This window comes from Struthio camelus, chromosome 1, assembly GCF_040807025.1.
Source record: "Struthio camelus isolate bStrCam1 chromosome 1, bStrCam1.hap1, whole genome shotgun sequence".
In the NCBI taxonomy this organism is placed as follows: domain Eukaryota; kingdom Metazoa; phylum Chordata; class Aves; order Struthioniformes; family Struthionidae; genus Struthio; species Struthio camelus.
In genome coordinates, this window is record NC_090942.1 from 76,599,260 (window position 1) to 76,625,565 (window position 26,306).

At 38.4% G+C, this 26,306-nt stretch overlaps 1 protein-coding gene across 4 annotated transcripts in view; it reads left to right on the top strand.

The window, feature by feature from the left end:
- The window catches only part of RASSF8 (Ras association domain family member 8), a 92,327-nt gene that overhangs the window by 28,754 nt on the left and 37,267 nt on the right, over nucleotides 1-26,306 (top strand). For all 4 annotated transcript variants that reach the window (XM_068949935.1, XM_068949926.1, XM_068949944.1 and 1 more), the window contains one exon: nucleotides 15,772-15,856. The gene's annotated coding sequence lies outside the window, so the exon portion shown is untranslated. The remainder of the gene's footprint in view (nucleotides 1-15,771; nucleotides 15,857-26,306) is intronic.

The following is a 26,306-nucleotide window of genomic DNA, read 5'->3' on the forward strand; positions in this document are numbered from 1 at the left end:
TGTTCATATAATTCATACTGTACAAAACTGCTTGTAGTTAAGCTGTTGCCACAAAATTTACACCACCTTACCTGTAAGCTGCTGGCTAAGATGGGATACTAAGTTAGCTCAATGTGTGGTCTGATCCACAGCTTTTCTTGTGTTATTACTATGGGGAAAAATACGCAGTAGGTGCTTAAGGTAGGACTTCTCTCTTACCTCTTCGTTTTGAAACCTTGAGGCCAGAAGTAGTTGAAATGCTCCCACAGGTTGGCCTCAGCCAGCCAGCGCTGGCTGAAAAGCCAGCGTTGCGCTCAGTTGCATGTTAACTTTAGTAGAAGTTACTATATGTGACCTTAGTTAAATTATTTTCCTATTAAATTCTCATCACCTTCAGTAGGAGCAAAACCAGCATCTTGTGTGGATACTGAGTGTGCACAGTATCAAAGACTCTCTTCTAAAAGAGGAAAGTGAAATAAATAGGGATAAGCTTTTGAGTAACAGATGGGAGTTAAACAGGGGAGTAATGAATCAGTCCATTAATGCTGGTGATAATGGCTAAAAATGCTTGTCAGCATACTGGAAGAAGATAGTGACAGTAATTAAAATAGTAATGCCAGCTGAAACATTTCCCAGCTGATGGATCTATCTTCTCTCTTCTCTTCACTCTCAGAATCTGTTGGGTTAAGTCAATTTGCAGTGAGACTTACTTAGAGATAGCAGTAGGACAGTTAGCTTATAAGACAGCATGCAGACAAGAGCTTTGTTTCTTTTCTTCCCATTTGAAGGCCTCACAATTTTTCAGTAGAGTTGAGCCCAAGCATTAAACACATTTATTGAGCATATTATAACTTCAGCTGTAATGTGTTTTGGGGCAGGGGGAGGGCTTTGGGACTTGAAGGGAAGCTCTGTGTTTACAGTGATCCGTTTCCAAAGCTTTGCGTTGTCAAATGCCACTGTAAATCTTGCTTGTATACCAGCTGAAATACTGCACTACATAGGAAAGGAGCCCTGTCATGGCATAGCTCAGGTTAGGGTACACTTTCATTCAAGTCCTTTCATTTGTTTCCAGTTAATATCTTCAGATCCTTTCATTAAATCATATGAAGTGTAAAGGAGAAAAAGTACAAGTTTTTTTCTCCCAAATAACTTGCAGATAAGTAGCACTGTAGCTGCAGGCTGTGATGAATAGCTTGGTCACTTTGGAGCTTCTCTACTCAATAGTTTTGTTGTGTATGGTCATGACCATACATGTACTGATAGCACTACAGTTTGGAAGTAGTGGCAAGATAGTGTGTTTTTCTTTGTCTTTGTTTTTGGTTGTGGTTTTTTTTTTTTTTTTTTTTTTTTTACAAGGGTTAGAATTATACTCTCTTTTTCTAGAAACAAGATATGCATCTCCTATCCCCTGGAAAACCTTTCAACTCTTTGTATAGACTTTGTCAGCAGGGAAGATCAAAACTTCCTGTTCAGCCTCTTTTGTCTGAATTTATTTGTCCTTTTAAAGGGTGTTTCATTGTTTGGGAATGCTGGTTTTGAAAGTTTGCACATCTTGCCATTGACTATTTCAGCATTTATATGTAGGTGGGTTGCATTTTCCTTTAAGGAAGAAGCTATTCGAAGGCCTTAAGTATTTGCTCCTCATTTTGCATTGAAATCCTGGAAAGTGCAAGTAAGGACTGATCAGAATTAGTGTAATTTGCATGGGCTCGGCATTAACTCAAAACATCCTCAAATCTTAGGATATCATCTTATATTTCTTCCTGCCTATTCCTTCCAGCTGTATGACCCTTCCAAACTGACTCTGGAAGAATTTAGATTTGTAACACTTCATCAAAAACTTGCAATTTTGAGAGCAAATAACTTTCTAGGATTGGGGAAGAAGGGAAAGGAATTTTTCAACTATATTTACATATAGACACAGTTCATTAAAGAGCTTTGTTTTATGAGCTGCTTCTTTGCCAACGTTTTGTGTGCTTTTATCAAACACTTATTTTCATGTATTAGCAGGTCAGGGCAGCTTTTCATCACCTAGCTTCAGGTCTCCAGTGATTGAACTATACAGTAAAGTTGGTGAGGACCTTTAGATATCAGTACAGATTCCTGGGGTCTTGCTGGGGGCTCGTTTGGAACTGCTTCTTTCATCTCTCTTGAGGGTCTTCACATGTCCCTTGTGAAGTGGCAGACTCCTGCTAATGCCATGCATGTTCCATGAAGCACATCACTGCAGTGAAGGAATAAAACTTTCCATATGCTGGTATTTACATGTTGGTGCATTTAAATTACCATGCATCGTTACAGCATGCTTGCCTCTTTAGTATGTGCAACTATTTGGCTTTGAACCGCAGAAGCCTGATTAACAGCAGTAGTGTGTGCCTCCCATACGTTGTTATGGTGCACAGGACTTTATTCAAAGGGCTCTTTTGGGAATTTGCTGGGCAGAGCTCTAAATCATGAGAGAAGCTACCAAAGAAGTCTGAAGACAACATAGCTGGCATGACAGGCTTTATTGTTGTTTTTCCTCGTGATTCTTTTTTTGGTTGGTTCTGCTGATTATTACAGGATCTGAAACCTACTTTTGAACCTTGAAGAAAAATTTCCAATTCCCTCTGGCCTACACTGGGTGCTTAATTTTAAGTAATGAATCTTAATGAGTGTCTTCTACAAAAGTCTGAGAACTTGTTGCTCTACTGAAAGGAAAAGCCTTTAAATCTAAGTGGTGATTTCTACTCCCAACTATGGAGTTAATATGAGGACTCCATTAGTTGATCAGAGAAATTTAAAGAAAGAAAGGGTTTCCTGACTTTAAGTTTTCATAAAGACAAGACCTTAGCTATGAAGGTTATCTCTTTCTAGCATTTCAATGCTGGAAAGACTCTGGCTAGTCTAAACTTTATTGCATGCTTATTTTCACTTTGCTATACGGCATAGTTTCTGACCAACCCATGATCATTTTTGTTGTAACATCCTTTTCATGGTTACATTCGTATATCTTTTGTTTGCCCTGATAAGCTGGAGCAGTCAGCCACGAAAGTAGCTTCTTCCCTCCTGTAAATGCTGCGTTTCCCTAAAAGTCTAATATTAATCTGTTTTTAACTTTTTCAGAGAATTAAAATACTGAATGCTAGGGATCATGTTTGTTGGAGAAAACTTATTTTTAGCATTTTCATTATAGCCCCAGTTAACTATTATTTGCACTGAATAGCCACAGTGGTTTAAGATGGGAAGAAATTGGTTAGGTTGAGTGTCTTCTTTTGTAAGAAGCAAGTATTTTACACTTCAGGTTATGGTGTGGGCTGATGTTATTACTTTGAAATCATTCTGTTAAGGTAGTTTTGTTTTCCATCGTGATGTTTTCATTATCTTAAAAAAATATATGAACTTGTAATCAGAATTAAGTTTATACTTAAATTTATGCTATCTGCATGCATTTGGAGTTTTGCTTCACAAAAATATCTTGAGGGTTTCGTTTTTCCTCCCCCTTCTCCCTAGACAGAATGTCTTGAGCTCTTTTTCGGTCTTTGAGATGAGCAGCCTAGTATTTTCCTAGTAAATTACTGAACGCTTTCTGACTTTCTGTGCTTTTGAGTTTGGATCTTTTTAAAATTAGTGCTGGTTGTTCTTGAGTGAATTAAGATGTAATGATCATCTTAGGTGATTTAAAGACATAGTCATCCTGTTGTTGCTGACTAGCAAGATACGTTGAAAGAACTAAATCCCAGCCACTTTTTGCTTAATTGTAAACCTAATGTAATCTTGGCTGTGAAATATTGCTTTCTTTTTGGTTAGTGGTGGCCTCTTAAATGCTTGCAGAAGGCCTATTGGAATGTCAATGGCAACATAATTCTACTTTTGTAGTCAATAAAGATAAATAGTATGTTTTTACTTTGCACTGTTAAATTAAGACTTTAATAGTGTAAGTCACCTCTTAATTAGACATTTTCTGGTAGCTAGTACTTAGTCAGGCCTTGGCCATACCAGATGGTTATTAACTACTAGTAAGTGTCTAACTGGAGATCATTATTACTTCTCAAACTGTTGTGGGAGTCTTAATTGCCTTCCACAAGGTTTCTTTTAAGTTAATCTCTTTACTAAGACAAATGCTATGGTTTTGTTTATTGTTGTTTGAGATGGAGGTAATGGCTTGTGATAGAGGCATAAATTTCTCTGGATCTCCTGCATCTTACACTTGCAACTATGCAAGGTCCAAAGATGGACAAAATTCATTTCACTAGAAGGATTACTTCTAGGGTGTTGGTTAAAATTCTTGCTGAGGAGCTCAGCAAAACCTACCAAATGCCAGTGTGTCACCAAAGTGCAACACTGGGAATACATTGGGATTTACACAATCATGACATCATGTAATTCTTGTATAGATAAAATGTGAATGGGTTCTTATGCTTGCATCCACTACACTGTTTGAGACAAGTACTATTAGGCTTTTGAACAAATCCAAAACAGTGTGTAGGAAGCTTAAATTTGAAATTTGTAACAGAATACATTAACATTGTAATATGTCTCCCTTGCATATGAGGAACTATCTATGATATGTCATATTGTAATTTGTCATGGGCAAAATTCAAAAATGTTAGCAAGATTAATTTTGCTATGTGTGAATTTGGCTCACTATCATTGCCACTTTCATGTTTTTTCTCTCTGCACCTTCCTATAACTTTAATCTGTTTTTCAGGAGGGAACTGATAACATCTTTGGGATGAGCCTAAATTGTGATGGCAATGCTTCTACTTGTTGTTATTGTTTTCCTAAGTTTGTAGCTGTATGTGAATGAGTGATAGAATCTGGACTTGAAGTGGCTGTTTATGTTCATTTTGACACTTTTTGCTGACCCCAACTCTTTCTTTGAAAGACAACTGACTTGAAGGTTTTTACAGCTATGCAGTTTGATAACTAAAGATTGCTTTCAAGGAAAGTCAGCTCTCTGTTTTATCTTCCATTGACTCATTGCTAATTGGAGATAAGAGGGTAGACAGTTTGGCTTCCATTGGCTGCCTAATGAAGTAAAAATTAAAGCTCCAAGCAAAAATAAACCAATGATTATAAAATAACAATAGCATGTGCTGATTTAAAAATGTTTATTCCTTTAATTACAATTAAGTAACAAGTAAGAAACCATATATTATAATTCCATTAACAAAATCTCAAATGCTCTGAATGAAAATAAAAAGAAAGTGGTTGTCGGTTGAAAGCCCAATGGAGGGTATTCATTTTCAGCAAGGACAAATGCTGTGAATGAAGTTACAAATCTGTAAGACTTCAGACCCAACTTTCCCCTCTGCAGGTGCCATCTGTGATTATTTTTACAACCACAAAATGCATAACAGCTATATACTTCAGTACTTTCACCTTTTATTATCCAGTGTGGGCTTTCAGTTAGAGATATTTGAAGTTCATTTTATAGAAGCTGACTTTTTGCAGGTGCAAGCTACCCGAAGACTGCTACCTAGAAAAACTGCTATTTTATTATAGTACTGAAATTGAATTATACTGATGAATATGTTCCACACAAAGTGATACACTATCTTCTACTATTTGTTCGTGTATCACGATTAAAAACTAAGTTAGCAAGGATTTTTTGTGTGATTAAAACCTGGTTTAGAAATAGAGAGCTCCTAACATATAGGTGATAACATAAAGCCTTTTTGAACCTTGATTGCTTTAACTTCTCAGCTGCAAAAGATGTGACCAAGAGGTGGGCTTTCTGCTCCTCTTATGTGGTAGGAAATTTTCTATCTCTATAGTCCTTTCCTTGTAGGTGTGTGTTGACATGCACAAGGAGGAATGCACTGTGTTTTTTTTGTTTTTTTTCCACCTTTTAGCAGTGCTGAACCGTAAGAAACTGTTAACTTGCACTGTAGCTGTATTGGCTTGTGTGTTTTGCTGGTTTGTTTGAGGGGAAGGAGGAAGGGAAGGGTTGTTAGTGTCTTAATCTAGATCTGATTGCTGACCCAAATCACTATGAATTGAGGAGGGTCATGTAGGCCAGGAAGAAATGTGGAGGACAGGGAGGAGGTACAGTTCTTGGGGACAGAACTGACATCTGCTTTAAAGTGTTAATGGAACTGTGTGCATTTGAAATGGGGAAAAGATATATTTGGTTATTGAAACAAATGTGAAGGCTAGTGATTTCAGTCTTGCATGCAGTGTAGCGTACTATGGTAAATAAAAGAAATAGCTACAAGCCTTTAGAAAAGGCCTTCCATCTCTGCTGATAGTTTTTGCTACTCTTCAGAGCTGTCTTTACTTACTTCGCTTTGTCTTGTGCAATCTGACCAGTTATAAGAAGGTTGGAATCTAAGCTAAGGGTTAACAGGTGTAGGTTATAATAGCCAGACATGCCATGTAGGATAACTGAAGCTAACATTTAAGCCCTCTGGGAAATTACTGTTTTCAGATGAGAATTGTTTTATATTGAGAGGGTTAGATGGAAATGCAGAGTGAGATCTAATGCTCCTGCTAGTATTAAAGAAAAAAAACAACAATACTGGAATTTTTTTTTTGGTTGGTTTGGGCTATTGCTAAACCAGAACAACTTAAACTTACAAAAATCTGCAGTGACTATTTAGTTCTGGTTTCTTCATTCATTCTTTTTCCTTTTCTGATACAGTTTCTGCAAACTATCTCACCTGAGTGCTCATAAAAACAGAATAAATCATCATACAAAATGATGCCATGTAAACAGTCTCTGAAAGCAGAAAAGAATGTCCTTTGTTTGCAAAGATGACACCAGTCTTTCAGGATTTCCGCTAATAAAACAGACTTTCTAGAACTTGACTACAAATTGTTGTGATTTGCAAGCAAACTACTTTTTTCACTGCCTGAAAAGTGAAGAATCACTTCAGAACTATAATATCCAGTGTTGGCGAGAACTCAAGGGATTGCTGCGTGTCTCGATTGTGAATGCAGGCTGAATGTTAAACTACTACCTTGCAATTAGTTCAGTTGTTATGCTGGCTGCGACATATGTTCAGTGGCAAAGGAAGAGAAATCTGGTTTTATTCTCACTAACTTGAGACATATGTGTCCTTAACTGCACTACTGCAAGTAAAATGGAATCCCTTTCCAGTCTTTTTTTTTCTAATTACTATCAACTGGACTTATGTCTAAGGAAAGAAATTAAAACAAATGTCACACTTTACCATTTTTAAATCATCTGAATGCTGAAATATCTGGATGACTTGTCCAACTATAATACTTTTCCAGAGATTGTTATGATAACGACATGCATGCTTTGTTCTTTTAAAAAGGTCTTCCAGTGGTTCTAACCACTAGGATCAATAACAGTAGGAGCTAACTTAACAAGTTTTCTGGTAAGCTACAAACCATGTGGATCAGAGGAAGTGAATATACACATTCCTAGTCACAATTTTTGCTACCATTTCACTACTTAAATATCACTTTAACTATATTATCTCAGTCTGTTTCTCTTTTTAGATTCTTTAAATATGCTTTTTCTCATACACACTTTTTTCAAAATCACTGCAAAACGTTTAGCCATATGTAGACATGGCAAGAGTCTGAGTATTAATAGTCAAGGGTGAAATTGAACAGTGTTTTTCTAAAGGTAGGACAGGCATCTAAAGTGACAGGAGTATGTGATTTTAAATCTATAGAGCAGATTTTGGTTGATCATGAATTGAAAGACTGTAGGTGGGGAAAACAAATTTTCAACAACAAAGCGAATTCTGCCTATGACTTCACACCTCTACTGGTATGTTGGGCAATTGCCTTGTCAAGTGAGCCTGAAAATGTATAGCTAAAGCAGTATGTATAGTCAAGGCAGTGGTTTCTAATAGAGGTCTATGATCAGCAGTCTGCAGGAACCTCAGATCCTTCATGCTTTTAAGTCTGCCAGAGGAAATAGAGAAAAGCATGCCTACTGTTAGTGAGTGTGAAGTTGCTACATGTGTTGCCTTAAGACAAGACTTGCTGACAAGAAAAATAGAGAATTACTTGTTCCTGTGCTATTACTCGAGCACTATTTGAAATAGAGTTGGGCAGAATATGTGAGGAGATCAGAGAATCAGGTAGAATCTGAACAGTCTGGATGAGTTTTGATGGTTCTCTGTTACATCAACATACTGTCTTAATTGGTGATCGTTACTGTGGGCTTCAGCAATGAGCTTTCATAGTTTGGAGGCTTTTCTTTTTGTTTGTTTTGGGGGGAATAAGAAAACAAGAAAGAGAAAATAACGCCCCCTGTCTGCAAGTCTTCTAATTATATGACAGTGTCCTCTTGGTTTATGTGCTGGGATTCTTTAAGATACATTGTATAAACAAAAAGTAAATAAAAATCTGGTGAAGTGTTTTCCCTTTTCTCAACAACTGGAATTTAAATCTATTAAATGAATTCAAGCTTGTTGCTACTGGCGAAGTACAGAAAGAAATGCCCTTCACCTGCTCACAAGAAGAAAACTGACAGGCAGAACTCTCGAGATCACGGTAAAGAGAGCTTTGTGCAGCGCTTGCTTTTCACTGTTTTGGTATAGCTTAGATCTAGGTTTGTGGAGCGAAGAGAGAATAACTTGCTGTTGGATTCAGAGAGATTAACTGATGCAATTCTTTCCTCTTCCCCTTCCTGAGAAGAGCAGAATAGCAGTAACAAAATGCCCTTTCTCATGTAGAAAGGGATGTTAAAACTGTTACTTCTCTTAACATGGTGCATGTAAAAATTTCTGTTTTGGAATTGTTTAGGCATGGGCTGCTAACTCGATGTGACAGGCAGGATATCTGAGATGAGTGCTATAGAGAAAGTAGACATAAGTAGACATGGGACTGAACGGTGTAGTGATGGGTTGGATGATTCCTCTGCTGGTTCTGTTTGAAAGATTAGGTTGGTCTGGGGAAGAGGGGGAATAAACTTGTTTGATTTTTGCTGTGGCCAACTACTATTATAGTCAAAGTGCACTAATGATGTAAACAGGTTGATCTTCCTTACATTGACCTAATAATGTGTGTTGCTTGTAGTTTGTATCAGCCTTCTCCCTGTAGATAAGAGCGGTAGCCAAAATAGGTTGATACAGATGCCATGTAGTACTGCTACTTCAAAAGTATGTGCTGTTTATCAAGATGGTCAAAAAGAACAGAACAGTGAGCTAGCAGGAGGTGGAAGCACTCTCCTCCTCTCTACTGGTATCCCTAAATTTTCTTGCCATCCCGTCTTAAATTCCATTTCAATCTTACGTAAGAGGATATGATCTGATATCTGTGGCCTATTGTACCCCATGCTTTCTAGTAAGTCTTGGAGCAAGGATGCTGCTTATGCTAACTGACAAGTGACAGGGAAGCTTTTTCTTTTCCTGCTAGGAGCTAAATGACAATCCCAGATTTATCTTTACATAGCTCATTATGTAGCTGGTAAGGAGTAACTTTTGATTAACAGTGATGAGAAAGTAACAGTGACCATATGACCCAGATGTGGGAGGCCCACCTAGCTTGCAGCACCCAATCTTCCTCACTACCCTATCCAAAACAAATGTACCTTTCACCCCTACCTCAAGACATTTACAAATCCATCTGCACTATGGATAGGATGGTGAATCTTTTGGATTGTGACCTCCAGGCTAATAATTCATAGCTGTAGGTTCCATGTGATGTCTGCGGTCTTTCAGAATTATCATTACCTTGATAGAAACATAAGCTAATGTTGTGTATATCCCATTACCCTGTAGAACTGACCAAAATATTCTGACCTTGTTAAAACCACAGATGTGTCTCCTTGGAGATAATGACTCAGTCTTTTGAGATTACTGTTTCCATATTTTTTCCTTTATGGCTAATTGCTACTTAACTTCAAGAAAGACAAAAGGGGCTTTCATTTAAAGATTTCCTGCTTGTAATCAAGGATTCTGCTTTCCTATATTTAAACAAAAGAGACTTTTCAAAAGCCAGATCTTCCCCCCCCCCCCCCACCCCATGCCACTTCTCCATAATGTCTTTTTCACTGTCATAAACTGCTTCTTGTTTCTCCTGAACTTCCCCTTAACAAGGGATTAGTTTGGCTCACATAAATGATGACATAGTTCTGGTCATCGCTCACTAAACTGTAGAACAACCACAAAGGAAATAATATACAATTAAAGGTTTAAAAGAATTGTTACTATGCCAATCCTGTTCTCTTTTCGTGTGAGTGAAGGTTTCACAGTTGCTTTAGAAATGTAAGGCTGAAAGAGATCGCCTACGTTTGGAAGTAATTGCTCGTTCTTCCAGATCTTCTTTCTGTACTACAGGCTATTGAGTAATGAAGGTTAGTCCAGAAAGTTTTGGAAAGAACATCAGTGGGAACAGACCCTCCAAACTGACATCTCCCTCCTTGCAAACCTCTTTTCTCTTTGTTGGGTAGGCTCCGAGGTGTGAGGCAAATAGCTGCTTGGGATAGACAGGGATCATAAACCTCCGCATTTGTGTCAGTGACGTCTGAAGGTACAAGGGTGGTCAGGTTCAAAAGCTGTTGCAAAAAAAGAAAATTGTGTACTTTGAAAAGCACGGAAAAAATGACAATTCTCAGCATTTTACCTTCTTTGAGCCTATTGAGTATGAGGAAGGGACATGCTCTACTGTTTTTTCACTTTTTCCTTGTGTTTGCCTGACGTTGTGTATGTTCTTCATGAACAGAATTTCACCCTGCAGCAGAATGAAGCTGGCGTATTCCTGTGCCCATAGTCACTGTGCAGCAAACATGAAACTGAACAGTCTCGAGTTTGTGTTCAGTTTGGTGAAGCAATGAGCCTGCTTCAGTTTACTTTTTTCTCTCCTCTCCCCCACCCTCCACCCCCCATGAAAGGGATCTTCACACCTACAAGAGCTAGAAATTTTAATCTTCTTGTTATGCTTCTTCCCCGTGATAGTTCTTTGCATGTGTAGTGTTTATTTCTTTATGATCTGAGAGTAACATAATCACCCATGTGATTTACTGATCTGGAGGCACCAAACAGATTATGTAGCTTGTGGTGTGGAATTAGTCCTCTTGGTCCACCTCACTAAGAAAATCTGGTCTTGTTGGAAATCCTATATGGTGGTGCCTTTAATGAAAAGATATTTCTGTCAACTGTTAGTGGCCTCCGCCTTCTGGCAGTTGCATGAGTGGGTCTCCTCAGAGGTCATAGGCTCCTCAGAGCTATGTAGGCAAAAAGTAACTTTTAATGTCTCACTTGTCCTATGTACTTCTGCTAATTAAAAAATATATTTTTTTTTTTTGATACAGTGTGCTCAGGAGCCTTAGATAGTAAATTAGATTGGATCTATACAAATAAATTCAATGAGTCCAGACCCTTTTCTTGTTAACTAGACTGATTTCTCTGTTCCTATATCTTTGTGTATTTTAACACTAAAATGTTAAGCTCTCCTTCTACAAATAAGTAGTGGAGTTAGGTCTCCAGTCTACAAGGTTACAGTGTGAGAACAAAAGAAGTATTTTCCTTGGGATTTCTGTAGACTCCTCCCTCCTCTCCTCCCCCTCCCCCAAATACATAAAAACATCTCCACTAAAATGTCTGGATCGAAGAAGAAAAGTATTTTCCTCCAACAGAAGCTTGATTAATGGATTTATTGTTTGTACAGATTCTTGTCAGGAAGCCATATGGCTTGAGGAAAACAAAGAGGAAGTGGCTGAGGTTGAGAATCAGATTTAATAGGGGTCCCTAAGGACAGAATGTGGCTCTTATCCTTACTCCTTCCCACTTGGTTTGTAAGGGGGCCTGAGAAGACGTTTAGTGCTTCAGTGGAACTAAAGATAATACTGTTCTGTTTGTCTGGAGGTACCAGTCCCCACCACTGGCTCAACATCACAGCTCCTCAGTTTTCAGGTTAAAAATCAACTATTCTTTTTCCTTTTGTGTAAAGTGCTTTGGAGTAGTTAACAAGGAACGCTAGTTGAAATGTTTACTGTTAGTATCTTGGCAGTTGATCAGTTTGCAATAGATGAAGACAATACTAGCATCTTGCAACTAAGCTCTGATAGTCCGGGGTGAGGTGATATTTCTTTCCTTTCCCCCCACCCTTCTTTCCTCTCTCTACCCCTCCCTCCCCCAGCGAAATTCAAGCATATATAGTCTCCAAATAAACTGAATGGCCATCTATATCCTACAATCAGATTTATTTTCCTTCTCTAACATGTGTTTGGGGCTTGATAAGTAACTGGGGCTCTAGTACTGATGGTATCTGTATGGTGGGTTAGATGAATTTTTGACTCTAGTTATGATTATTTGATGAATGAACCTGAATAGAGAATCTAAGGCAGTGTTCTGTGATGTTATCGCAGCAACTGTGTTAAACATCTTTAACAAGCTTTTCTTCCAGTGAAGTTACAGCTTCTTTGCTGAGATGCATAAACTGACCAAAATCTGCTTCTGTTTATTTCAGTGCTAAAATTAAATGTTCATGTGAACCATCACTAATTTTTGGTGGGTCCACAGAATCTGGAAAGCACAAGACATCACTTAAATATATATATTTTTTCTGACAATTCAGAATGGCTTTATACACGCTGATCTAAGCTATTGTAATTAACTGTATTTATTGTATTTGATAGCAAGTGGGAAAGGAGCTTAGTACCTAGAGGGCAGTAATAAATGAATTAGTGTTAAAGGCGTACAGAGCTTTGAATTACACTTTCTGTGTAATGCTACATGGTTTCATGATGTAAAAGCATTAAAAATGATTGTGCAGCTCATGATGTGGACCTAGTTTACCGCTGCCTGCATGTTGGATGCTAAAATCTGTTGCTTCCTGTGCTTAGCTGTTGAATGAGACAAATGGATATACCCAAAACAATTCAGGCTCCTGGAATGTGTGACAGCATTTGCATGAAATGGAGTGCAGGAATCTGAAGAAAAAAAAAAAAAAAAAAAAAAAGAACAAAATGATCTTAAACAGTACCTGAACTGATTTGGGGAGGGAGAGAAGGAGCAGACATAAACCTGTGTGTGTTCAGTTGGCAGAAAGCTGAATGTATAGGTAGCTAAAAATAAGATGCACACCCACCAAATTTGTATCGTGACAGCAGATGCCTTGAATAAACCAAACATTGCAACATTTAGGGGAAGGAGTGCTCTACTTCCAAAGTGATAGAGTTAACAAGGGCTTTTTTCATCACTGCAACACACGATCTGTACCACATACCAAACCAGCCTGGGCTGATGTGAGTTGTCTTAGTGAACTTACAGCAGCAGCATCCTCTTTCACTGAAAAATTTCCCTCATCTTGTGCCAGGAGTATTCTGTTTCTGGCACCATTGTTATTCCTCAGTCAAGTCATAAGAGACTTCCTTATGTCCTAGTTATGGAAGACAGATAATCAAACAGCACAGCCAGTTGTTGGGGTTTTTTTCAGTATCTGTATTGGTCTCCTAGGGAATCATTTAGTTGGGAATTTTACTCTTACTGGAGCATGGAGCTATTACTTCCACAGCTGCTTCTTTTTTTTTACAAAAAAAAAAAAGTCTCTGCCCTTCCCAGAATCTTGTATAAGAAAATTCATGCTAGTACAACTTGTCTTCCCAAAGTGAACGTGAGCTAAGGAGACTGCAAAGCAATATTGCTTTGACTTCTGGCATAGTAGTGCTTTGTGTGAATGTGATGGAAAGCATATTTTGTTCAGTATAAATACCTCCACTGTCAAAAGCTGTCTGGTTTAAAGCAGCTACCATAAGTGCAGTTCTAAACTTGAAATTGGAAGCTGAAATTCCCTTCCTTTTCACTGGCCTCTGGACTAAAACAAGGCTGATTCAGAGAGCTGAAGTTAAATGGTTAAATTTGATGTGCTGATGGAAGTCTCTCTGCCCTCATGCCCTCCCATCTAAAGATATCTAGTTTTTATATCCCTGTACTCACTTTCCTCCTCTCCCTTCAGTAATCCTATTAAAATGAAAACAGTAATAAACCAAAGTTATTATCCTGATTTTTTTTTAAACCTTTTCCTCTGCCAAAAGTAAACACATACAAAGCCTATTAACTTCTATGTGCCAATGAGGAAGCAGCCACTCACTCCACTGGATGACTGGAAACGGGAGAGGGGTAGCTCTCTGTTTGTTCCAGGTTATGAACATGTTTGTGCATGTGTACTCACTCTGAGACTGAGGGGGTTTTCCGCACTGATGTGCGCTCTTCTGGGTCGAAATTGCATGCAAGGGTAGGTTTGTAACTCTTTTATACAACTCATCATAAACCTTGAAGTTTAGGGCAAGCAACTCTTTACATGCTGAAACAATGCTGATTACGGTCTTCAGCTCTTATCAATATTTGGCTCTTATCAGTAGTTTATTCTGTTTCATTAGACCTGGTGTTCCTGTGCCTTTGCTTTCTAAAACCCTTTGGCATTCTCACTGCTACCATAACTCTCCATTTTCTTAGACATCTGCGTTACGGCATTTATCGACTTTTGAGTTAGTAAACCACTAACACTTTCGTTCTGTTGTATCAAAAAACTTTGATAATGAGCTTAGAGAAGATCATTGCTCTGCTTGCTCTCAGCCATCCACTTACAACAATGATTTTCTTAAAAGTTTAAAAGACAAAAATGTTCCATCCTATCTGCACCCCAGCCCCAACTTAAGTAAAAGAGTAAAACTGAGATGATACATGGTTGAGCTCACTTAGGGAACTATAGATCTCTCGCATGGTCAGCCAGCAGTTAGGCAAACTGACAGTTTTTTTCTTTCTATTCTGTTGCTGTGTGATCCATTGACTCTTTGGTTCTGGTTGCTCTTGATGCCTATAAATGCCCTCATGATCCGGATAGGAGAGGTGTTTGACTCCAGCATCCATGGAGGAAGAGTAATAAGTTAGATTTTAAAGAAGCACCAGTATGAGTATGTGAAGGTTCTGTATTTAATGAATATAGCTTTGTGAATGAAAGCTAAGTAATAGACTGTGGTGCTGAAAATAATTTAGGACGTACCTTAATGTCAGCTGCTCCTGGGCATCCTATTTTGAAGTCTTCTGTCATTATGATAAAAATAATTACCCCCATAAGAGTTCAGTGTATAGTGCTTGTGATGCAGTATTTTACAACTGGCCAATCCTTTCTTAAATCTTTAAGAGGTTTTTGGCCCCCTTGTGTCATGCTTATACTGGCGTTGCTGCTTATTGTATTTTGTCATACAGCTCTGTCAGATACTAGGAGAAAAACAGTTTGCCATGTCAAAATTCAGTGACTGACAACAGTGGAAGAGGAGAAGCTGAAAGACTGGAGGAAACTTCTCAATTCAGAGCTTTTCTTTTGCACTGCTGTGAGGGTACAAAGCTTCCATTTAGTGTTAAGCATAATAGATGTGTTCCACTAAAGTATTATTCAGAAAGCTTTTGGTAAAGGTTTAAAAATAATCACTTTTTCACACGTTACACTTGACTATGACATGCTATTAGGCAGTGTTTGCAAGCTTGGCGCGATGATGGTGATGAGCATCATTGTAGTAAGCATTCCTTCCAAGCGTATTAATATTAATCTAAACTTTTAACTAGCAGTTTGGGATATGTTACCCTTTGTTTAGCTTTTGTTTGACTCTTTATGCATGCATTGGACATGATTTACCACTACAAGAGAGTCCAGGGTATGCAGTTCTAGAGGACCTGGAGGTTTTTACATGTGGAACACCTCCAGTTTGAGGATTATTTTCTTTACAAGTAAAGCTTGTAAGTAATTGGGGGTATATCCATGTCTACAGCTGCTAACTGGAAACTGGATTTTCAAAAGCTTTAAAGGGGGGAGAGGGAATACAATTTTACACTCATCAAGGTGATTTTACTAACATATATGAATGTTTCATGTTTTTTCTAGCAACTGACCTTCTCAGCAGAGTTGGTGCTTGTATCTGGAGTAGAAGACTGTACTAAGCCCACTGCATGATCACATTCCTGTCCAGGTATGAAGTTATGACACAAAATTTTCAAATAAGAATTTTCCTTGTCCTTCCTGAAGTTACTTGTGCTGTAAAACTTTATAAAATTAATAAGTATACAAGATATATGTAAATGACCATCATGTGTATGCATGTATGGCCCCTCCAGCTGTGTGGCGGGGAGACCCAAGGCTAACTTGCCGCTAGGGAATGTGCCCTCTGTGGGAGGAGATTCTTTAGTTGTTGGGCTCCTCTAGTTGTCGGACCTTCTTAGGCAGCAGCACTCTGTGCCTGCAGGAGCTGATTGGTGACTTGCGGATCAAGCAATCAACCGTGGCTAGCACATGAAGGCAGGAGAGGAGAAAGAGCTCTTGCTAAACTGAAGATGAAAACTGCAAGTCCAGCTATAGGAAAGTCAGTTACATGATGTCATGCTTATACCAAAGACTAGCTAGATTTGGTATCAGGGGCATAACATATCCAGCTCAATTAAACCTTACCAACTAGCATGAAATCACATTGAATGTGTGCTGTATGTGTCCATGGCCATATGCGTACCCTGTGCTTGAAGCCTGTTCTGCCAATGTGTACTCTCACAGGGGATCCAGAATGAGTTTTGGGATTGCATGCTGCAGCTGCCTCTAATTATGCTACAGACGTACTCTGAGCAGAGGGCCCTAATCTTCTTTGTGGTTGAGTTCTTGACTCTACGGAGTCTTTGCTCCCTTTGGGGAGGGGGTTATCTTATTTGTTTTTCTAAAAATAATTTTTGCAGAAGTACTATGACTGCGCTAAAAAAGCCTGCAGCGGAAGCTCTTTTCTGTTCTTAACATGAATGTCCATTTAAAGCAGTGCTCAGTATAAGGAGGCATCCTCAGCTTGGAAACTGGTTCTTGTCAGGAAAAAATATCATCTGCTACTGTTAAGTTTCCTTGACATGTCTTCTCAGACATTGCCAATGCTGTTAATTTTTGATGTATTGGAGAGAATTTTGAATTATATGCTATAAAAATATGGTTTCAAAACCTGTATTTTATGATACAAATAAAATTGAAGCAAGTGAGGGGGGAACTCTTCAAATGTATCGTGGAGTCTATGAACTGAATGCAGTTTCTTTCTCTAGTTTGTCACAGTGTGTACAGGGCCTTGCTTAAGGCTAATCTGTGTTATGTATGTATGTCAATTTTTAAGTGGTAGATTACTATACCAGCCCCATCCCTTTCAGTGTTTCTTATGTATAGCATACCATTGTACTGCGAATACAGTATTTTGTGGTGGCATTCTGTCGATGATTCAAGTAGCTGAGGAACCAGTATAACTAAATAGGATATAGTGAAATACTTTGGCTGTTTACTGAAAAGAGAGTTTGTCTAATGCTTTAATTCTGTGCATCTGAAGTAGAGGCAAGCATAAATGTATAACAACTTTTTCTTACTATGGAAAAGACCGAAGTACACTGTCATTGATGTTTCTTCCAACCCTATGAAGATAGGCAGTAATTTTGTATGACTGAAAGATACTTGCTTCTGTTGTCCTTAATAATATGATGCTCGTGTTAAGTAGTAAAAATATATACATACATACGTATGCATGTGTGCATACATACACATATAGATATATTTATATACACACACTCTCTACTCAGAGAGCTTCTCTCTAGGTTTGTATTTTCTTGGAGCCTAGCTTAGACTGACACTGCTTTAAGTTGTCTTGCCCTTGGAGCTTTTTTTGCCTGTTCGTTAAAGGATTTTCATTCCCACGGTATAATCTCTTTTATATGAATCAGTTAATCAGTCTTAAAACAGACAACTGCAGTGTGTCAGCTGTTGCCACAACCAACACGACATGATGTTGCTGTAGAATATGATGAAGAATATGCAGCAGGATTAGGACCAGCAATGAAGATGATCCCGTTGAGTGAAACGGCATGCAGAGTTATGAAGATACAGGTCTCCTATTTTTTCCGGGTGGCTTTTAGCCAGATCATATATGTATGTTAACCTGTAACTCCAGGAAACTGAAAAGGTGATGGTATTGAATCAAGTTTTCTTTTGCCAAGTTAAACGCATTTAAGTATTGGTTGTGACTACTACCAAAGTAAATTCCTTTCAATGGAGCAAGTCTGCAACTAGGTGCCAGGGGCCTGGAATCACACTCCTTTATTTTTTGTCACTTCGAAATTAGCCATGCAAGCTACGTTCTCTAGAACATTTTATTGTACCAGAAGAGAAATTACATGCCTGCAGAAAATTCATCAAGGTTGTGCTCAACTGTCCCCATGTGAGGACAGATACCTATTTACCTTCACTTGTTCTGAGTAAACCAATTTCTTTTCCTCATAAGCATCTCTAATATATTATCATTATGTGACTTCAGTTTGCTGTCTGTTGTGAGGTGTGAGACAAAGGGTCAGCCTCAAGTATGTGGTTTGTTAAAGCACTTGTTCCCAGCTGAAATCTTGGGGTTGTAATAGAGCTGTGAAAACGGCAGTCAAGGAAAGGCAGTCAAGGAATAAATCACACGTTAGAAGATATTATAAAGGAACAGAAAACAACACAAGATATTGTTATACCCCTGTATAAATCTGTGGTTCACATCTTGGACACTGTTTGCAGCCCGGTTCCCTTATCTCAGAGAATGTAGTAGAACTGGAAAATGATTAGAGAAGTGTGATAAGGAGGATGAGAGATGAGTGCTTTAGCAAGCTAGGACTTTGCAGTCCAAAAGAGTTAGCTTAATGTAAGGGAATAGGAAGGAAGCCTATGGAGTTATGAATAAAATGAAGAAAGTAGATGGGGTTCACTTTGTTCACTCTTGCAGCACAAGAACCAGAAGACATCAAATGAGGCTAATAGGAACCTAGTTCAGAACACAAATGAGATAATTCTTCACACTACAGTCAGTAGATCTGTGGAGCGCTTTGCCGAGGAGCCATGGAGAATAGAGAAACCCATTTGAGGCTAGTAAATAGAAGTACATCTGCAAGTTCCCAAGCTGAGAGCAGTGGGTAGCCAACAGCATGTTCTGGAGAACTGTAAAGTGTTCTTGCCATGTTTTTGTTCTTCCTTAGGCATCTGCTTATGACTCCTGGTTTGTCTGGTTTTTACTGGTTAGGAATTTTAATGTCTAATAACTTCATGTCTTCTGGTTTATTGAGGCAAGGTCTCAGCCTTTGCCACGACATCTGCCAAAGTTGTTAGTCCCTGTCCCATGTTCCTCTGAAGGGATGCTACACTTCCAGCTTATGCTGTTCCCTCATGCAATTCACATAAGACAACTCTCTTCTTGTGCTGAGACTTGCTAGTGATGTAAATGGTTGTCGCCTTTTCGATGTCGTCGTCACGTGGCAGCTGTCATCTAACTGCTTGCTGGCAAAAGTAAGATGCTGCTGGTCAGAAGAAATGTGTTCATTATCCTTCATCTGGTCCGTAACTTTCTTTTTTAATATCATCAGATCATGAAAATCTTAGTCACCCTCAAAGGTGATTGATTTCCTTATAGGGGTTTCACAAAGACCTGCTCTGAAAAGCTGGTCCCAGTGACCTGCTTGCAGGATGACACATTCCTTTTGGAAATGGGTTAATGGGCTGGATGAACACTTGGTCTTGGTCCAGTGTGCCTGTTTTTATGATCTTCAGGTGCTGTAGGTTCTCTATGAAATTGTCTTTACAGCTTTGCAAGGAAATAGTCAAGGTCTCCTCTGTGAATAGTAGGTGGTCTAAGATGTCTGTGTTTCCTGCAGAAACTTCTTCATTTGTAAATTAGAATTTCAGTCACGTCTCTAGCTGATTTCAAGGCAAAATGGCGCTTTTGGAGAATTTTTTTCCTCTTCTAAAACTTAAGCTTTAAATATGAAAAGTGGACCAAGATCAACTTAAGAATTATACATATATTTTTCTTGAAAATTCATTTCAGCTCTACTAGATCTCTAAATGGACTTAAGTCACAAAGAATCTTAAATATAGTTGTCAAAAACCTTTGTTTTGAGTGGCGCTTCAGAGACCTTCACCAATAGCACACTACTTGTTCATTTGAGTAGTGATTCTTTAGTGGGTCAGGAGCCTGCTCTTTGAAATGGCGGCGTAACTTTCTTGAACAGCCTTTTCCCTTCCATTTGCATGACCTACAAACGTTCTGTACCTGGTTATCCACTGTATGTGATTTCCCAATGCAGAAAGGAAGGTATCAAATTCTCTTGAACACTTGAGAAGAAACACAACAGATTGTGACATCATCAAATGGGCATTCAAACTTCACCTGTATCTGCCAGCTGATTAACTGTTGGAGTGTTTTGGGGCCTGTGTTGTGTAAAAGTATATGAGGTAGGTGTCTCAGACACTTCTGAATTAAGAGATGCTTTTCTTGCTGGCTGGACTCAAACCCAGGTGTGGGTCCCTCTAGAGCCATATTGCTATGTAAGCAGGGTGGAATTTTGCTTTCATTTGAAGGTCCCAGGTAATGAATGAGCCAGAAGATATCTCATTACAACATAAGGAGCATGTTGCCACTTTTTTTTTTTTTGAAATTGTTTTTTTCCATCTGTTGATAGTAGTTGCTGAAAGGAATGAAGAAATGGGGCAAGTTACCAGGTACTCTACAGAAGGATCTCTGGTGCAGAGTTTTTCTGACATTGCAGGAAGTCCTGGTTGACAGGAGGGAAAAATCTCAAAGGAAATGTGCTACCTCTCACACTTTCATTGCTTCTCTTGCATGTCTCAACTTGCAGTGTATACACCGTTCTCATCCTGCCTTTGGGTTGAGTCAGTACAGAAAAGAAAAAGCTGAGATTGTTTTGAAAAATGCTATCATTTTAATTCTTGAATTTTTCATTATTCTTTGGGTTACAAGAAATGCTTTTCATCTCTTGTCTCTCCATTCCCCCTCCCTCAGTCAAGCACAACACAATGTACCTCTTGTTCCCTCACTAAGTGTTGCAGCCTTTTAATGACCTTTCACTTGCTCACACCGGTGAGATAGCATAGCTGAAGTTGAAGATACCATGATATATGCATCTACTTTTTTCCTTTTCCTCACTTGTTCACTTTCTTATTATTTGTAGCTTCTTGTTTTCCAGTTTAAAGGTTTTTCTCCTTCTTGTCCTATATAAATATGTCTTCACACAAAACTCAGAGGTTGTATATGCATATCTAAATGGTTTATTTACATCTGTGGCACCTCTCCTTCAAGCTCCCTGCGTGCATTTAAAGCTGAATGATGAAAAGTTTCTGCTAGTATTTTTTCAGAATTGAGATTCATCATTTTCTTGTCAGTCATGGGCAAAATGGAAACAGAATGCAAGTGGAGGCTGTATCTGGAACATGGACAGAGGTATGGATAACGAGCGTGCACGGGAATGCCACTTACATGCACAGACAGGAAAGCCTAGCTGTTCTGCTTCAGAAACGTTTGATTCATTCTTTACTATTTAGGACACAGGTCACTTGAGTCCAAGCCCCTGCTGTTGCAGGCAAACCATTTCATAGTCACCACTCCACTTCCTAGGTAGGCTTTTTCTGTACAGCAATGAAAAGAATAGGATCATCAACGTCCTATGGAATCTCACTTGAAATTTATAGTTAGTCTGACTAACCTTTCTGAGGTTGTAATTTGTTTTTTATTAACTCATTGATTACTGGGGAATTCTGCAGTACTCTAATGTTGGTAGTAGCAAGATGCAAAAGTCCTGTGATGCATGTTTCAGGATACACAATTATTAAACACTTTGGGGGAAAATACATGCATGTTATACGATTTGTAACAACAGGTTTAAGTATTTCCACTTGATGTTTGCATATTAATTCCTCAAAATGTAGTTTTCCCAGTCTGCAACTGCAAAGACAGTTTTAATTTTCCACTAATGGTAGTACACATTAGTCACTTCTCTCTCTGGTAGAAAAGAAACTGAGCTTTTGGAGAAGTGTAATGCTGATACAATTCATCATCTTTCCTTCAACCCTTCTTCCCCAAAAGTTCAACAGTTCTGTCCTTTGTAGGAAGTGAGATGTAGCTTCAGTGTTTAAAATTGAGAATCCTAAGCTTTAAAGGAATAAAGTATACCTTTGAATTTTAATTTTTAAGGAAACATATCTTGGCAAGTGATATCTTGAAGTAAGGAAGAAAAAAGCATTTAATTTGAATCAGATTTAAAGTCTGTCTCACTTCTTAAATCTGCGAAAAATGTGACTACAAATATTTTCACAGTTAACATTTAGATCCTTGGTCACTAAATAGAGAGGGAAACATGGCTGCTATTTATTTGACCATTAAGTATAGCTTTGTACTTTTAAAAGTAACTTTAAATTGCTTTTATGCAACCTTTCCTAAATCTGAGAAGACATCTAATTGAAAACTGAACTTCTTCAGGAAGCTGAAAACAGCTCTTGTCACAGAGCTGATCAGGTCTGATATCAATAATCTGTAACAGGATTATTCTGTTTTGGACCAAGTATCTCTTTGAATTCCATAGTAAGGCATTGTTTCTTCTCCAGAAGACTAAAATCTTGTATTTTTTCAAACAAAACCAAAAAAATTAGATTCTAGATCTCTTCTGAAAGCAAATATTCTGTAGGTGCGCATGGCTCTTCGTGCTGAGTGAGGAACTCGGTGATCTTTTCAGTTCACTGTCTTAAGTTCTTTTCAAGGCAGGAAAAAAAATAAAAAGGGTTTTTTGAACATGTTTCTTGAACAAAACAAAAAATATTTCAACTTTTTTGTTTCATGCCAGGCTTTCCCTCCAATTTGAATTATTAGGAAGGAAGGGAAGGGAAGGATTAGACTGCCAGAACTTACTGTGTTACATTTTCATTTGATAGATCAGTGATGAGCACTTTCAGTTGCAGGGGATAAAGTTCAAGCCTCTCCCTTCCTAGAGGACATAAGAATCCACATTTCTACCACAAATGGACTACAGGGATTTTTGAAGATGCATCTCCTCAGTTTGGTACATTGAGACAATTTGCTTCTCTGTCTCCTGACTGACTTGTCTCTGGGAGACTTCTGCGGGTCAGGTCCCTGCTGCAGTAAACGCTTTGTTGTGCAGATGAAATAGGAGGCTGTCTGGAACGGTTTTACTCGGAAAATCCTGTAGCCCTGATTAGGACAGTTTCCTGAGGCATGGGGATCATTACCTCATTTTTCTGGATAAGGATCCCTTAAACCAGGGGTTGGCAAGGGAGTGGTATATGCAGCTGTGCACTTATGGTATTTCAATAAACATAGCTCTAGCACAGCTATTTGTTCTGAAGTCATAATGTAATCTAAGAGATTTATTTATAATTTTGTTTTAATTCTGCTCTCATTTGGAGTAAGATCTTATTTTAAAGATGTTCGAAGCCAGATCCTTGCTCTTGAGAGGCATTACATGTATGCTTAATACTTTCCCTGTGAGTCTATTAGCGTGTACAAAGTTAAGCGCATGTTCAAGCTTCTTTAAACTCAGGGCTCTATCTTTGTATTCCTGAGTGGAAACAGTATTTTGTAAACAATGATGATGATCTCCATAGATTATGCAGTAAACATTAGGAAATAATATCTTTTTTCTGGGAATGAGAAAACAATTCTGATCCAAAGAATGGCTGAACCAATTTATTTCTGGCCCTGGGGCAGAGGGAAGGAAATGCTTCCCAATACGTGGAGAATCTCCCGTGTTTTGTACGTAGGCCAATGTGGCTGCTTGCGTTCTCTGGCTTGCATGTTAGAAACGTACAAACAGATGTACACAATAGTAAAAGTACTTGGTTTCTTTCTCTGATTAGACAAGTTGAAACACCTGGTCAGTCCAAGGGCTTTTCTGATGGAAACTGCTAGCAAACTTAATGCTGCGCTAAGCTGACAGTGACTGATGACTCTGGTAGTAGGCAAGAATGAGCTAAATCCGAGTGAATATTCAAACAGGAAATAAGTGAATGTTAAATAAACTTGGGTCCAGGATTTTCAAGTTGTCAATCAAGGGAGACTCAAAGAGGGAAAGCAAATACGCTTTTTTCCGTTACTCTTCAAATGGGACACATGCTAAAATACTTTATATAGAATAGCACTTCTGCACAGGACTCTTCTCCTGTTCTTTTCTCATTTTTAGTCCATTTGTGATGCAAAAACTTGGGGGAGGGGAGGGTTGTATTTCTATACGAATGTGTGTTCTGTTACCATATTCAAGAATCTTACTTGCAAGGTATAAATTCCAAGACTGTTACCTCTCTAATAACTCTAATTTAATGATAACACCAATAGTTTGCTGTTAAAACATAGGTGTCTTAGTTGGGAGTATGCCTGGGCACTGTACACTTGTTTTTGGTGGAAACATCTTTGATGTAAAAGGTAGAAAGAGAGTAACTAAAACATAACCACAATGTGCTTTTTCCAGTAGGGGGAAGAAAAGTGGGAATGCACATGTCATTCAGGAGGTTCTGTTTTTAGAACTCTGACTGTCCAAGTAGGAAGACTGATAACTAAAGTCTGGCTAAACAGCGTTCCAATAAATGGGAAGAGTAGTGAGTGTGTGGCAATGCTAGTCTGTGGGGTTGTTTTGGATTGTTTTTCCTCAGCAAATAATGATCTTTCCTGTGCTCAGAGCTCAATTTAGAAATAGGAGACTTCAGAAATGCATTGAATTTCATAAAACTGCTTTATGGAAAGGATAGCTATGGATAGTACTTGAAGAACAAATACTGTTAGTGCCTTTCCTGTAAAACAAACAAACAAAATTGTTTAGGCTATTGGCTCCGGTCAAATAATTATATAAACATCAGAAGACTTGCATCATCAGAAATAGATGTGCTGTCAGGGAGCTGAAATGTGTTGTACTGCCGAGGGTCCTGCAGATGTTTGAGTTTTAACTAAATATCAGGAAGAAGCTTAATTACTATTTTGAAGTATTTCAAAGTATGTCTAAAATAGATGGAAGAAGCTCGCTAGACTTTTTGATATAGAAACAGAAGCTTTATTCTAACAAATTAGTGTAGCAACTGATATCACCTTGGCATTTCAGTGTAACCAGTGATGCTGTTTCTTCAGGTAAGACCCCTTGGAAAAATAGGGAGTGTTCAGTCATTGGGAGGTGGGGAGCAGTGCAGCAGTGGCTTGTTTCCTAGCTAGCTGTAAAAACAGATGTCTGCAGCATGTGTGGCTTGTGCTTCTCTTTCCCTCCACAGGACAGCACTCTTCATCACTTTCTTTGAGATAAAAGTCATGGCATAAAAGTTAATGCAAGAACTATTAGATAAATCATATTATATCTCTCCTTAGTTTAAGCTTGTGGCGTGCCTTGGTTCTGTACTCAAACTCTCTCTCAGACTCTGTAGTTTTCTTGACTTCAGTACCTGAGCCGTGTTGAGGGTGAAGCATTGAATGTACTTCTCCATTGGCTGAAAGCAATCTGTCAGTCCCTGTCTGAAGCATATGCGGGTTACATTCTGCCATGCCATGTGTTAGGAGATGCATTTATCATAACACCAGTGCTTTGCAGATCAATACGCTTGTGCATGCTCTCACTCAGCTGCTTATTTATATATATGCAGACAGGGCAAGATGGAGATCCAAAAAAATGTACATGGCAGTATGGATTCTCAAACTACATAGATTGTGCCAAAACGCTTTGCAAATTTGTTTTATATCTTTACGTTCTTTATATTCCTGTTAAAAGGGTTGTTTCGGCCACATAAGAAAAATCATTGCCGAAATGTAGTGTAATCACAGATTTTCAGAAGGATTTTTGTCATTTGGTTATTGATTCTGAAAAATAACACAGTGTGGGAGTCTATCAGATGGAGAAAGCCATATATGTTTGCCAACTACTTATAACATGCACACTATGCAATTCGCTCCCCTACATGCACTTTCCTTGCCTTTCTCACAGAGCCATAGAAAATGTTGGTTGGAAGGGTCCTCTGAAGGTCATCTGCTCCAACATCCTGCTTGAATCATGACCAACACTGTATAAAGTCAGCTGTGAGTTTGGTCTGACCAACTTCTTGAAAACCTCAGAGGGTGGAAATTTCAAAGTCGCCTGGGTAACCTAGCTGCATTACCCTCCTAGCAAAGAACTTTTTCCTAATAGTCCACTTTGAAATCTCCATGCTATCCCTCGTCTTCACAGCTCTTTAAATGTTGGCTGGAACGCTCTGTTCTGGCATTCTGGGTTTTTGGGATAGTTAATACCCTCTAGCTTCCAGCCAATTTTTTTCTTTTTTTGCTTTACTTTCAAAGAGTAATGGCTAAAACAAAATATTTGAAATACCACTGCTATCCTAGTTTTTGATGAATAAGTATAATGAACACTTTTTGGTTATGTTTAAGACTACTTCACGTCTTGTTATAGAAATCTACTTCAGAATTTGGTGGGGAGAGGGGGGAAATCACATTTCTTAGTTTATTTTAGATCTCAAAAGCTACTAACATTTTAGCCAAAACTACAATGGTTTTATTTAAAAAAAAAAAAAAAAGGAAAGAAAAAAAGAAAAAAGGACATCAAAGGTGT